Genomic DNA, 15561 nt, shown 5'->3' on the forward strand with positions numbered 1-15561 from the left:
ACTGTGCCTCTCAAGGGGCCAAGGATCACAGCACCTTGCACCAATGTGCTCCCGGGCGATGCTTTAATTCACATCTCTCTGAGTATTACCATGGGGTTTGCTCCTTGTTTTACAGAGCAACAGTTTTTTTTTACCAGGTCTTGCACTATAATTGCATTTTCTTGCAAGTTAGGAATAGGCAGTGGAGATTTCAACAAGCATCATAGATCAAAGTGGACTATTCTATCACAGAGAGAAACAAGAGACTGCAGATGCTGGAATCTGGAGCAACAAACAAGCAGCATCTGTGGAGGAAAGGAATTGTCGACATCTCACATCAAAACCCCGCGTCAGTCTCGTTGCAGCAGGAGGAAATGACGAAGGACGATATGCTGGAATGGGAGGCTCATAAGGTGAAAGGTGAGGACTGGGGGAGCTCTATCTCTGTTCTGTCTGGAGGGAGGTGTGGTGAGGGCAGAAGTACGAGACATGGAGGAACGGGTCATGGTCCTTCATCAGAACTGGGACAAAAAAACGATACTGCCTGACCTGTTGAGTATTTCCAACACTTTCTAACTTTATTTTGTCTTTCTACCAGTTCTGATGAAAGGTCATTGACTGGAAATGTTTATTCTGTTTCTCTCTCTACAGATGCTGCCTGACCTGCTGAACATTTCCAGAACTTTCGACTTTAACTTCAGATTCTGTACTTTGTTGATTTTCAATGATCGCACACGGGGAAGTTGTTCCCTTTGGTGGACGGGTTAAGGAGCAAGAAGGGCAGGTTTAAAACATTGAGTGGCTGTGAAAAAGTACTGTTTTAAGCAGACTAGTTATGCTTGAGGGGAAAGATGTTTTTGCACTGGAGAGAATGCAGATTTACAAGGATGTTGCTGGAACTGGAAGTATAAACCACTGGTGGAAATGATGGAGAATGGTAATACTCAGAAATGACAAAGGATGATATGCTATTCTATCAAGCCCTGGTTTGGGTGAAGCTTTTGATTCCTAGTTTAATGCTCCATGACTTCACTTTTTTGTCATAAATGAATCAGGAGGTGTAAACTGTATTAGTCATGAATGAAAATGCTACGGGTAACCACAAGCATTTTCACACCGAATGATAACATGGTTTCAGTGTTAATTTATAATTGACTATTGAGCAAATTGAAGTTGCTATTGAATTCCCCATTTTCACAATCCATTTTCTGTCGCTTTAAACAGTAAAGCGCCGACATCAGTATTGAAGTAATGTGACGTTGTGCAGAGATTCATTGATTAACTTCTCGCTGCAATATTTGGTAAAGAAAAATAGTAGTAAGTATTGGTTGTTTTCAGGTGCACAATGATAGCATTGTTCTTAAAATTTGTTGTCTGTTTATGAGGTAAATATTGAAGAGTAGCCTTTTGGTACTATTGCAGAGACATGATTACTGGATTGATTAACAAAAAGGCAACATCTAAAATCAATAAAGCATTGATTTCTGAGGAACTAAATGTTTTATATTTCTTTCCTCTGGCTGAATGGAAGAGCAAGAGCAAGTATTTGAGTTTTGTTATTGAAATCGTTAAGATATAGTTCACAGCGACCATAAAGGAGATCTCCGCTGTACTTAGATGTATTGATCGTGTCTCAATGGATTGCATTCTCAGCACTGAGCAGTAAGGTCATGGGTCCAAGGCTTATTTCAGAGACTAAATCAGAAAATCCAGGTGAATGCTACAGTACATGAATGCTATATTGTGGGACATGCCATGATACCACAGAGTCCTTACTCATGAAAATTGAAACACATGGCAATTGGTGTTGGAACCTTCCCGAAGCCACAGGATTTCCAGTATACATTGTTCAATGAATTGGTTGAATATAATACAGAGAATTGTGAAGTGATGGATTTTGGTAATTAGTAATTGGTTTATTATCATCACATGTACCGAGATACAGTGAAAAGCTTTTGATTTACGTGCCATCCATGCGGATCATTCCATACGTAAACAGATAAGATAAGATAATAATCACCTGTACATCGAAACACACAGTGAAATGCATCTTTTGTGTAGAGTGTTCTGGGGGCAGCCCGCAAGTGTCGCCACACTTCCGGCACCAACATAGCATGCCCACAACTTCCCAACCCGTACGTTTTTGGAATGTGGGAGGAAACCGGAGCACCCGGAGGAAACCCACGCAGTCATGGGGAGAACGTACAAACTCCTTACAGACAGCGGCTGCAATTGAACCTGGGTCGCTGGCGCTGTAATAACATTGCGCTAACCGCTACACTACCGTAAAAAGGAAAACAATAACAGATTGCAGAATATAGTGTTACACTTACAGAGCAAGTGCAGTGCAGATGGACAAATAAGGTGTAAGGGCCATGACCAGGTAGAATGAGAGATCAAAAGTTCATCTTTTAGCGTGCTCAAGAGTCTTATAACAGCGGCATAGAAGCTGCCCTTGAGCCTGGTGGTATGTGTTCTCAAGCTTTTGTATTTTCTGCCCGATGGAAGGGGGGAAAAGAGAGAATGACTGGGAAGGGAGGGGTCATTGATTATGTCGGCTGCTTTTCCATGGCAGCGGGAAGTGTAGACGGAATCAGTGGAGGGGAGGCTGGTTTGCATGATGGACTGGGCTGTGTCCACAACTCTCTGCAATTTCTTGCAGCCTTGGACAGACCAGTTACCATTCCAAACTATGATGCGTCTGGATAGGATGCTTTATATGGTGCATCTATAAAAATTGATGGGGGTCAATGGGGACATGCTGGATTTCCTTAGCCTTCTGAGTAAGGAGAGGGGCTGATGTGCTTCCTTGGCCATCGTGTCTACATGGCTGGACCAGGACATGTTGTTGGTGAAAAGAATAAGGAGAGACAATATGGGCAAAATGTCACAGTTGCAAAGAATGTGTAGGGATGGGGGTGGAATCAAGACTTGTGCGTGAAAGTGCAGGGCATTGAGAGAAACGTTAGTCAAGCAGATGGGATCCAGGGATTCATATGTATAGATAGGAAGGTCAAAAGTGGGAGGCAATACTGAACCTTCATAGAATACTTGTTAGGCCATAACAGGAATATTGATTCAAAATCTGGTCACCTAAATTCAGGAAGGATATGAAAGTCTAAAGAGGGTGCAGAAAAAATTTTGGAGGCAATTCGAGGGATGGGGATTTCAGGTCGGATTGGGGAAACTTAAGTTCTTCTTGGAGCAAAAAAGGTGAGGAAGAAACTTGACCGAAGTGGACTTTAAAGATTTCCAGACGAATGTAGAGAATAACATTGGAAAAAAGCTGGAAATGTTCAGCAGGTCAGACAGCTTCCATGGAGAAAGAAAAAGAGTTAACAGCTCAGGTCATGACCCTTCATCAGAACTGGGGAAAAAAGATACTGCCTGACTTGTTGAGTATTTTCAATACTTTCTGTCTTTCTTTTGTATTTTACCATTTCTGATGAAAGGTCATTGACTGGAAATAGACGATAGAACATAGAACAGTACAGCACAGGAACAGGCCCTTCGGCCCACAATGTTGTGCTGAACCAATTACATCAGTAAAAAAATGCCCAACTAAACTAATCCCTTCTGCATACACAATGTCCACATCCTACCATTTCTCTTCTTGAATGCCCCTATTGTATCTGCCTCCACCACCACCCGAGGCAGCACATTCCAGACACCCACCACTCTCTGTGTAAAAAACTTGCCCTGCACATCTTTGAACTACCCCCGCTCACATTAAATGCATGACCGCTGGTACTAGACTTTTCAACCCTGTGGAAAAGGTGTCTACTCTATCTGTGCCTCTCATAATCTTATAAACCTCTATCAGGTCTCCCCTCAGCCTCTGCCACTCCAGAGAAAACAACCCAAGTTTGTCCAACCTCTCCTCATAGCACATACCCTCTAATCCAGGCAGCATCTTGGTAAACCTCTTCTGCACCCTCTCCAAAGCCTCAACATCCTTCCTGTAATGGGACGACCAGAACTGAATGCAATACTCCAGATGTGGCTGAACTAAAGTTTTATAAAGCTGCAGTGTAACTTCCTGACTCTTGAACTCAGTGCCTCTGTTAATGAAGGCAAGATGCCTCATGCCTTCTTTACCACCCTATCTACTTGTGTAGCCACTTTCAGGGAGCTATGAACTTGGACCTCAAGATCCCTCTTCTCTACAACACCGTTAAGGGTCTTGCCACTGTTTACTGTCTCTTTACCTTTGATCTCCCAAGGTGCAACACTTCACATTTGGCTGCGTTGAACTCCATCTGCCATTTCTCCGCCCATATCTGCAACTGATCTATATCCTGCTGCATGAAAAACATGATGATGCTGGAGGAACTCAGCAGGCCAGGCAGCATCCGTGGAGAAAAGCAGGCGGTCAACGTTTTGGGTCAGGACCCTTCTTCAGGACTGAAGATAGGAAAAGGGGAAGCCCCATATATAGGAGGGAAAAGCAGAGCAGTGATAGGTGGACAAAAGAGGGGAGGCGGGGTGGGCACAAGGTGGTGATAGGTAGATGCAGCTAAGAGATAGTGATAGGCAAGTGCAGGGGAAGGGGTGAGAGCAGATCTTCCAGGGGATAAGGAGATAAGGAGAAAAAAGTTGGGTAGAAAAAAGAGAGATAGGCTAGGAAGGGAGAAAAGATGGTGGGAGGGGGAGGTGTGGGGATAACTTAAACTGGGAGAATTCAATGTTCATGCTGTTAGGCTGCAAGGTTCCAAGACGGAAGGTGAGGTGCTGTTCCTTCAGTTTGCGCTTGGAATTCTCCTGGCAGTGGAGGAGGCCGAGGACTGACATATCAGTGATAGTGCGGGAGGGGGAGTTGAAGTGACAACGGGGAGATGCAGATTGCGGTTACGGACGGAGCGCAGGTGTTCTGCAAAACGGTCACCTAGTCTGCGTTTGGTCATCGGGAATTCGATTTCATTGAATTCTCCCACTTTAAGTAGTCCCCATCCCCCACCCCCACCCCCACCCCCACCCCCAACCCCAACCATGCCTCTTGTTTTCTTCCCTTTCCTAGCCTCTCTCTCTTTCTTCTGCCCGTCTTTTTTCCCTCCTTACCTTTGACCCATTCCCCGGTGGATCTGCTCTCCCCTCCTCCCCCGCACCTGCCCATCACTATCTCTAACCTGCATCTATCTATCACCTTGTGCCCACCCCACCTCCCCTCTTTTGTCCACCTATCACTGCTCTGCTTTTTGCTCCTATATGTTGGGCTTCCTCTTTTCCTGTCTTCAGTCCTGAAGAGGGGTCCTGACCTGAAACGTTGACCGCCTGCTTTTCTCCACGGATGCTGCCTGGCCTGCTGAGTTCCTCCAGCATCATCGTGTTTTTCATCTAGATTCCAGCATCTGCAGTCCTTTGTTTCTCTTATACCCCGCTGTATCCTTTGCCAGTCTTTTATGCAATCCACAACACCACCAATCTTCGTATCATCTGCAAATTTACTAACCCACCCATGTACATTTTCATCCAGGTCATTTATATATATCACAAACAGCAGAGGTCCAAGTATGGATCCCTGAGAACACCACTAGTCACAGACCTCCAGTTAGAATAAGTCCCATCGACTGCCACCCTCTGTCTTCTACGGGCAAGCCAGTTCTGAATCCAAATGGCCAATTCACCGTGGATCCCAAGCATTTTAATCTTATGGATTAATGTTTATTCTGTTTCTCTCTCCACAGTTGCTGCTTGACCTGCTGAACATTCCCAGAACCTTCTGCTTTAAGTTCAGATTTCCAGCATCTGTACGTTGTGGATTTTCAATGATTGTACATGGATGGAAGTTGTTTCCTTTAGCGGATAGGTTAAGGACCAAGGAGGACAGATTTAAAATGCTGAGTGAATGTGAGAAAATATTTTTTGAAGCAGATTAGTTATGCTTGTGAGAAAAGATGTTTTTGCCCTGGAGAGGGTGCAGAGGAGGTTTACAAGGATGTTGCCAGGATGAGAAGATTGTAACTCTGGGGGAAGATTGGATAGGCTGAGGTGTTTTACTTCAGGACAGAGGAGGCTAGGGGAATATTAAATGAGGTGTATAAAATTACGAGGGGCCTAGATAGAGGAATTAGGAAGTTACTTGCTTCAGTAGAGTTGTCAAAACATAGAGGATATGGACAAAAGAAAATGAACACAGAACATGGAACAGTACAGCACAGTACGGCTCTTTGGCCCACAATGTTGCACCAACCTATATAAACCTACTCCACGATCAATCTAACTCTTCCCTCCTACACCTTCCATAACCCTCCATTTTTCTTACATCCATGTGGCTATCTAAGAGTCTCTTAGATGTCCCTATTGTATCAGCCTCTACCACCAGCCCCCAGCAGTGCGTTCCAGGCACCCACCACTCTCTGTGTAAAAAACCTACCTCTTACGTCTCCCCTAAACTTTCCTCCACTCACCTTAAACAGATGCCCTCTGGTATTGGCCATTGCTGCCCTGGGATAAAAGGTGCTGGCTGTCCACTCTATCTATGCCTCTCAAAATCTTATACACCTCTATCACGTAGCCTCTCACCCTGCATCGGTCCAAAGAGAAAAGCCCTAGCTTGCTCAACCTTTCCTCATGGGACATGTTCTCCAATCCAGGCAATGGAATCCAAAATTGGTGGAAGGATTAGTCAGGAGACGAGGAAGCATTTTTTACCTGGAGGCTAGAACTCACTGCCTGAAAGGCTGGTGGAGGTAGAATCCCTCAATATATTTAAGAAACTCTTGAATGTGTACTTGAAAAGCAGTGACCTGTGGGGTTAAGGGTCAAGTGCAGGAAGGTGGGATAAACCTGGATAGCTTTTCTTCAATTGGCCCTGGGTCAATGGACTGACGGCCTCCTGCATTGTAAATTTTCTGTGATTGCCTGATTTAAATCCCACACATATAATCAAGTCCTGTCAGGTTCGAGTTGGTGGCCGGGTCCTAATTTAACAGGGTTAAAAGAAGAAGCTGCAGCAGAAAGCTTATGTGAAGCATAAACACTGAGGTGGTATAACTGGGTTGAATGATGAATGTTTGTGGTGGACTGTCTAAGTAATCTTATAATCCCATGCAACACAAGCCAAGCTTAAGTAGTCTGCCTTTATAATATACAACTTAAGCTCCAATATTTTTGTGCTGAAGCTCACTGCTTCCACTCCAGTCCAACCTTCCCAAGATGGTTCCTAAGATACCAAAGTAAGAGTGGTGAGCAAAGAGTTAGGAAATGACAGGCGGGGGTTAAATCATGAAGCTCTGGGCTTAAATGAATCCTGCAGATTTGCTCACTAATCTTTTGGGATCAAGGAGTGTTTACCTAGAACATTCCTTCAGAAGATTTATTGGACTAGTAGAGGATGGAGATGATTGTTTATAGCCTGTGGAAGAAATAAATTTGGTGGGCATTTTTTTTAAATTCCATTCTTCAAATTGCTGAAATGGATTCTCATGAATTATTTCAACACGGCTGCAGTAATTCTTGCTAGATTTTGGATTGTCTTTAAAAGGAAACTAATTTTTGCTTGATCCTAGGTTTTGTACAAACCACTGCAATGTTGAAGCTCTTTATATTAATGGCTACCTTACCATCATACACAAGATAGACTTAGGTGTGGTTTAAAGGTCGGCACAACATGGTGGGCCGGAGGGCCTGTATTGTGCTGTATTTTTCTATGGTTTCTGTGGTTTCTAGTGGCAATTGAAGAGGCAGAACTGTTGAGTGACTCAGTGTGACCTGCTGAAGAAGGCACACCAGTGGCTCTACTTCCTTAGGAGTTTGAGGAAATTCGGTACATCACCAACGACTCTACAGAAGTACGACGGAGACCATTCTGACTGGTTGCATCACCGCCTCACATGGAGGGTCCAATGCACAGGATCGCAAGAGGCTGCAGAGGATTGTAGACTCAGCCAGCTCCATCATGGGTACAACCCTCCCCACCATCGAGGACATCTTCAAGAGGCGGTGCTTCAAGAAAGCGGCATCCATCACGAAGGACCCTCACCACCCGGGACATGCCCTCTTCACGTTACTCCCATCGGGGAGGAGGTACAGGAGCCAGAAGACCCACATTCCATGCTTTAGGAACAGCTTCTTCCCCTCTGCCATCAGATTTCTGAACGGTCCGTGAACCCATGAACACTACCTCGTTATTCCTCTTTTTGCACTATTTAGTTATTTTTCTAATTTATAGCAATTTTTAAGTCTTGCACTGTACTGCTGCCACAAAACAACAAATTTTACAGCATAAAATTTGGAGTACTGTGCTCAGTTCTGGTTGCCTCACTACAGGAAAGATGTGGAAGCCATAGAGAGAGTGCAGAGGAGATTTACAAGGATGCTGCCTGGAATGCAGAGCATGCCTTATGGAAGCAGGTTGAGGGAATTCCTTGGAGAAAAGGCCTTTTCTCCTTGGAGCGATGGAGGATGAGGGGGGACCTGATAGAGGTGTATAAGATGATGAGAGGCATTGATCGGTTGGATAGGCAAGAGGCTTTTTCCCAGGGCTGAAATGGTGGCCACAAGAGGACATAAGTTTAAGGTGCTGGGCAGTAGGTATAGAGATGTCAGGGGTAAGTTTTTTACTAGAGAGTGATGAGTGTGTGGAATGGGCTGCCTGCAATGGTGGTGGAGGCGGATACGATAGGGTCTTTTAAGAGACTGTTGGATAGGTACATGGAGATGAGAAAAATAGAGGGCTATGGGTAGCCTAGTAATTTCTAGGGTAGGGACCTGTTCGGCACAGCTTCGTGGGCCTGAATTGTGCTGTAGCTTTTTCTATGTTTCTTTATGTCAGTGATAATAAACCTGATTCTGATTCTGATTGGACTTTTACAGTCAAAGATTAGAGATCGGATCTGGATTCTGGCTGGGGTTTGTAGAGGAGAACGTCTTTGGGGAGTCGGGATAAGAATCAGCCCTGGGATTGCGAGGGTCATTTCCTGGGGATGGGTCAGGAAGCCTGGAGAAGGGGGGGTGGAGAGGGAGAAGGGAGGGATCAGTGACATCACTCAGCTGGGCACAGGACGGTGAGATGTGGGAGGGTGGACAGCAGATTGGTGATTAGGGTTAGGTCACATGCCGGGGGGGGGGGTGGGTGCTGTGGTCAGGAAGGGAAAGTTAGATTATTTAAAATATTTTATTTAAAGGGGTCCTAAATGAGGCAGGTTCCCAGCACCTGACTCTATGGGCAAGCATTCGTTGAACTGGTTTCCCTTTAAGTAACACTGACCCAGACCTCAATGGCTGCTACCTTACTGGACTCCCATTTATGCATCCAGTCTCCTGCCCCTATCAGTGCATCAAAGCCAGAGAATACCTTAAGGAAAAATTATTATTGTCACATGTACCAAAGTACAATGAAAAACTTCTGTTTGCGTGCCATTCAGACAGATCATTCCATACGTAAATACATCAAACATAGAATATAGAACAGTACAGCACTGTACAGGCCCTTCAGCCCACAATGTTGTGCCAAACTATAAGAGGTAGTAAAAAGAAAACAGAATGTAGTGTTACAGTTACAGAGAAAGTGCAGTGAGGGTAGACAAATAAAGTGCAAGGGCCATTATGAGGTAGATTGGGAGATCAATAATTCATCTTTAGCGTATGAGAGGTCCATTTAAGGGTCTTATAACAGCGGGGTAGAAGCTGTCCTTGAGCCTGGTGGTACATGCTCTCAGGCTTTTGTACCTTCTGCCCAATGGGAGAGGGGAGAAGAGAGAATGACCGGGGTGGGAGGGGTCTTTGATTATGTTGGCTGCTTTCCAGAGACAGCAACAAGTGTAGATGGAGTCCACGGAGGGGAGGCTGGTTTGAATAATGTACTGGGCTGTGTTCACAACTCCCTGCAGTTTCTTGGGGTCCTGCCAGAGCAGTTGCCATACCAATTTGTGATACATCCAGACAAGATGCTTTCCGTGGTGGATCTGTAAAAATTGGTCAGAGTTGATGGGGACATACTGGATTTCTTTAGCCTTCTGAGAAAATACAGGCGCTGGTTTGCTTTCTTGGTTGTAATGTCCTCATGGCTGGAACAGGACAAATTGTTTGTGATATTTCCACCTTGGAACTTGAAGCTCTCATCCATAGAGAAACAAAGGACTGCAGATGCTGGAATCTAGATGAAAAACACGATGATGCTGGAGGAACTCAGCAGGCCAGGCAGCATCCGTGGAGAAAAGCAGGCGAGAACATTGAATTCTTCCACTTTAAGTAATCCCCACCCCGCTTCCCCACAACCCGCCCCCCCCCCCACTACGCTTCTTCTCTTCTTCCCTTTCCTAGCCTTTTTTTTCTACCTTTTTTCTCTCTCTCTCCTTACCTTTGACCCATCCCCCGGTGGATCTGCTCTCCCCTCCTCCCCCCCACCTGCCCATCACTATCTCTTACCCACATCTACTTATCACCTCCCTGTGCCCACCCCGCCTCCCCTCTTTTCTCCACCTATCACTGCTCTGCTTTTCCCCCCTATATATCGGGCTTCCCCTTTTCCTATCTTCAGTCCTGAAGAAGGGTCCTGACCCGAAACGTTGACCACCTCCTTTTCTCCACGGATGCTGCCTGGCCTGCTGAGTTCCTCCAGTTCTCAACCATCTCCTCCTCAGCACTATTGATATAGGCAGAGGTGTATAGTTCACCCCACTTCCTGAAGTCAATGTCCAGCTCCTTCGTTTTGCTGACATTGAGGGAAGGGTTGTTGCCTTGACACCACGCCAGTCATTGTCTGCAGTCTTCCTTTCCTAATGATCTTTCACTGAAACTGAAAATAAATAGATTGGTGTTAGAGGACCCAGTTTCCAAGAAGTGTGCTTTAATATTTGGCCTGTGGAAAGCAAAAGTTTGCAACACAATCTGATTTAGATAAGGATGTTCTACCCAGGGAATGGTTAGGAATGGAAAATTTCTATCTAAAGTGAACATGTTATTTATAATGAATGGGGAACTGGATAAGGTTGAGGAAGAAAGAAACATAAAATGAAGATGAGAGGGACAGATGAATTAAGGTGGACAGAAGCTCACTTGGAGTATTACCACTGCTTTGAAAGTGTTGGTCCACTTGGCCTCTTTCTGTGCTGTAGATATTATTGTTGCTGTGGATAAAATTATGAGGGGCATAGATAGGGTGGACAAGCAATATCTTTTTTTCCGTTATTGAGCGATCCAATACCAGAGGGCATGTATTTAAGGTGAGTGGGGGTAGGTTCAGAAGAGACGTGAGGGGTAATTTTTTTTACTGCTAGAGTGGTGGATGCCTGGAATGCGTTGCCTGATAGGGTGGTGGAGGCAAATTCATTGGGGGTTTTTAAGAGGGGCTTGGACGGGCACATGAATGAGAGGAAAATGGAAGAATATGGGATTTCTGCAGGTAGAGGGATTAGCTATGTCGGCACAACATTGTGGGCTGAAGGTCCTGTTCTGTGCTGTACAGCTCTGTTCTATGTTCTATGTTCTATATAAAGACATCACCTGTTTTGAAGAAACCTATTACAAGCTGTCCTTGGGTAATGAACGGGTTCCAATTTTACAGATGTCCATAAGCCGATTTTGTCTGTAAATCAGAAAATAGACAAAAGTCATTTGATGTGTTAATCACACCTCCACAGTATTGTAATGAATGGCATCAAAAGCACATCAGACTGATCAAAAGGAACAATGGCTAAAAGTGGAGAGAGTTCTGCTGTTCATAGGAATGAACGGATGCACTTATGTTGGACTTGGGTGCTCGTTTATATCATGGGTAGGGTTGTCTATATGGGCATTCCGAACCCGGGGGATACCTGTATTGCTTCTTTCCAGGAATACTTTTTTTTTGGCTAACACTTAATTGCAATAAAAGCAAAAAATGTTAGAAGAATTCAGGCAGCTTGGGTGAGTTGCAATATTTGCAATACTTTTGTGCAAATTGCAATACGTTTCACCTTTTTCTCTTATTCTCTTTACCTCCCTCAAGCCTTCATTTGGTTCAATATCTCCCTGCTTCCCTCTCGTGCTACCACTCCCCACACAGACAGCTGCAAAACTAAAGTCCATTTTACCCGTGGTCCATCTTACAAAGCCCTGGTGCACTAATATTGAGGACACAAACAGTTCAGCTTCTAGAATCACTGGATATTTTACCACAAGGTCTAATTTGCTGGTGCAGAGCCTTTCCTGCATACATTTGTGTTGACTCAGAAACAAAAGGTGGACATTCATTTATTATGGATATTTTAGCAACTGTAGATTTTATTGAAGATATTTTAGCAAATTGTTTCTTGAGCGCCATGGAAGGTGATTAGAATTAATGTCAATTGTGAAGGATGAGTCAGTCAGTTCTAAGTGTTGGGTAGTCCATATAGCTATGACAAAAGGCTATGCATCTGAAAGATTAACTTTGTTTCTCTCTACGCAGATGCTGTCGGATTTGTGTGTACTTCTAGCATCCTCTGCTTTTGTTTCAGCTCTTCGGTAACTGTGGGGTTTTGCATTTTGACCTTCTAGTGATGGGTTTGCCAGACTCGTTGATTATAATGGATAAGCAAAGCAAAGAATAAAATAATGGACCAAAATCAAAAATAAAACCGGAAAATGCTGCAAACACTCAGCAGGCCAAGGCAGCATCTGTGGGGAGAGAAACAAGATTTAACGTTTTAGGATGACGACAGTTCATTAGGACCGGGAAAGAGAGAAAACAAGTTGGTTTGATTAGAGACCAAAGCAGCCAGAGGAAACCCATGCAGTCACAGGGAGTCACAGTGCAAATTCTACCCAGACAGAATCCCACATTGTGTCCACACTGAACCCAAAGTCATCCTAATCCCAGTGGTTAGTTGCATTATGTAGATGATGTGCACGTTCTGAAGTCGAGGTCGAAGTCTTCATTGACTTGTTCATTGAAGCGTATGAGAGGATGGGCCTTGCACTCAACATCTATAAGACAGAGGTCCTGCACCTGAGACACCAAAGCCATCACAGAATCATCTCCTGCAGTCTCAACTTGCCATTCATTTTCCTCAGGCTGCACCTTGCTTTAGTTCCTTGCATTGTTTCACTGTGCTCACGATGCTATGCCAATGGATTGTTACAGTACAAGATCTCAGTTGTTATATGACCCCAATATCTAATTAATCTTCTCCTGATGTTCATTGTCTCTCTTTTAAGTCCATTACTTCCATGCCTGAAATGACAAACACACATTTCATACCCACTTCCCTGAGTAATATTACTTCAGGTTTATGCTTGACTAAAGCCAAGTGAAAATATGAGTTGTTGATGATGTTACATTGCACTAAGGATCATTTTCTCTCAACCAAGCAAACAGTGCTTTTTGAAGGACATCACATCTGCGGAACTCTCTTAGTGGGTGCCTCATCAGCCCTGCTGCCAATGAGGAGGAGGATCTTCTCCTCCAGTTTGGTGAGGTATCTGCCCTGGAGGGGCACTTAACCCTCAGCATGCCGAGATAGCCTCCTTCATGTCCCTGAATCAATGGTGGATATGAAACATGTAACCTCTTTTATTACATGCTGTGTGCTTTGCTTCCCCTGTGGGATGTCGTGGAGGGCAATATCTCTGTGAGGGTATCGGAGGAAAGGATGAAAAGGATGAAAATGGTGTACAATAATTGTGTGTGTGTGTGTGTGTGTGTATCTATCTGCGCATGTGTATATGTGTGTGTGTATGTTCGTGCATGTCTGTGTGTGTTTGTGTGGTTGTGTGTGTGTGTGTGTGTGTGTGTGTGTCCTGTGTATCTGTGTATGTGTGTGTCTGTTATGTGTGTGTGTATCTGTGTGTTTGTGTGTGTGTCTGTGTGTGTCTGCACATGCCTGTGTGTGTGTCTGTGTGTATCTGTGAGTCTGTGTGTGTGTGCCTGTGTGTTTGTGTGTATCTGTGTGTGTATGTGTGTGTCTGTGTGTTTCTATGCGTGTGTGTACATCTATGTGTGTGTTTGTGTGTGTGTGTGTGTCTGTGTGTATCTGTGAGTCTGTGTCTGTGTGTGTGTGTCTGTGTGTGTGTGTATCTATGAGTCTGTGTGTGTTTGTGTGTCTGTGTCTGTGTGTGTGTCTGTGAGTCTGTGTGTGTGTGTGTCTGTGAGTCTGTGTGTGTGTGTGTGTGTGTGTGTGTGTGTGTGTGTCCGTGTGTGTGTGTGTGTATGTGTATGTGTTCAACGCTGATCCTCAGTGACTGTCGGAGGAAAAAAAATAAAGCCCATTGAATAAATAAGAGGGAGAGGAAGTTCTGGGATGTGAGTTCAGTTATTAGAATCCTGGAAAGGGCTGATGAAATGCTGGATGTTTGTTTGACCAGAACCACCCTAGAAATTTAATCACATTTCATTAATTACTCTTGACTCTTGATCATTACTAATTCTGAGTCCAGATGAAGGGTCACGACCCAAAACATCGACTATCCATTTCCCACCCCTGGTGCTGCCCGACCCACTGAGTTCCTCCAGCAGATTGTTTGTTTCTCCAAATTCCAACATCTGCAGTTTCTTGTGTCTCCACTGATTTTGATAGTCCCACCGTGCAAACCAAGATCCTAAACTCTGGAATTACAAACTTAAAACTCTCTACTTCCAATTTTCTCTTACAAAATGCTCCTTAAAACTTGCTGCTGTGTACAAACGTTTGGCTATTTACCTTAGTATCAACTTGGTGTCAAATTGTGTTTCCTGTGATGTTTTGCCATATAAGCGCTCTATAAGTTGTTGTCGTTGATATGATAACAAAGTTTATTGGTATTGGTATTAGTATTGGTTTATTATTGTCACTTGTACCAAGGTACAGTGAAAAACTTGTCTTGCATACCGATCGTACAGGTCAATTCATTACACAGTGCAGTTGCATTGAATTAGTAGAGTGCATTGATGTAGTACAGGTAAAAACAATAACAGTACAGAGTAAAGTGTCACAGCTACAGAGAAAGTGCAGTGCAATAAGGTGCAAGGTCACAACAAGGTAGGTCATAAGGTTATAGTCCATCTCATCATATAAGGGAACCATTCAATAGTCTTATCACAGTGGAGTAGAAGCTGTCCTTAAGTCTGGTGGTACGTGCCCTCAGGCTCCTGTATCTTCTACCTGATGGAAGAGGAGAGAAGAGAGAATGTCCCAGGTGGGTGGGGTCTTTGATTATGCTGGCTGCTTCACCAAGACAACGAGAGGTAAAGACAGAGTCCAAGGAGGGGAGGCTGCTTTCCGTGATGTGCTAAGCTGTGTCCACAACTCTCTGCAGTTTCTTGCAGTCCTGGGCAGAGCAGTTGTCCTACCAAGCCGTGATGCATCCAGATATCCTGCATCTGCTCTTAGAAGGAAAATATCTCATTCAGATTTATTCTATCATGGAACAAAAAAAATTGATTCCTTATTCTATTTGACATTCTGGTTCATTTATCCTCAGTTTATACTGAACAGCACAGAACTGCATCCGACCCTTATAACCAAGAAGTCATGCCTTCCTCCTCTTCACCTTTTCTCTTGACCTCATTACCAACATTTGGTATTAGATAATCTCCTTTCCATCAAACTGTAGATAAGTCAAGCATCCTCCAGCCGAGCATCTGTAAGATTGAAACCTTATGTCTTGGAGTTTTGCTAAGTTCTCTAAACTCTTGTCATTAGC

This window comes from Pristis pectinata, chromosome 8 (genome assembly GCF_009764475.1).
Source record: "Pristis pectinata isolate sPriPec2 chromosome 8, sPriPec2.1.pri, whole genome shotgun sequence".
Taxonomy (NCBI): Eukaryota; Metazoa; Chordata; class Chondrichthyes; order Rhinopristiformes; family Pristidae; genus Pristis; species Pristis pectinata.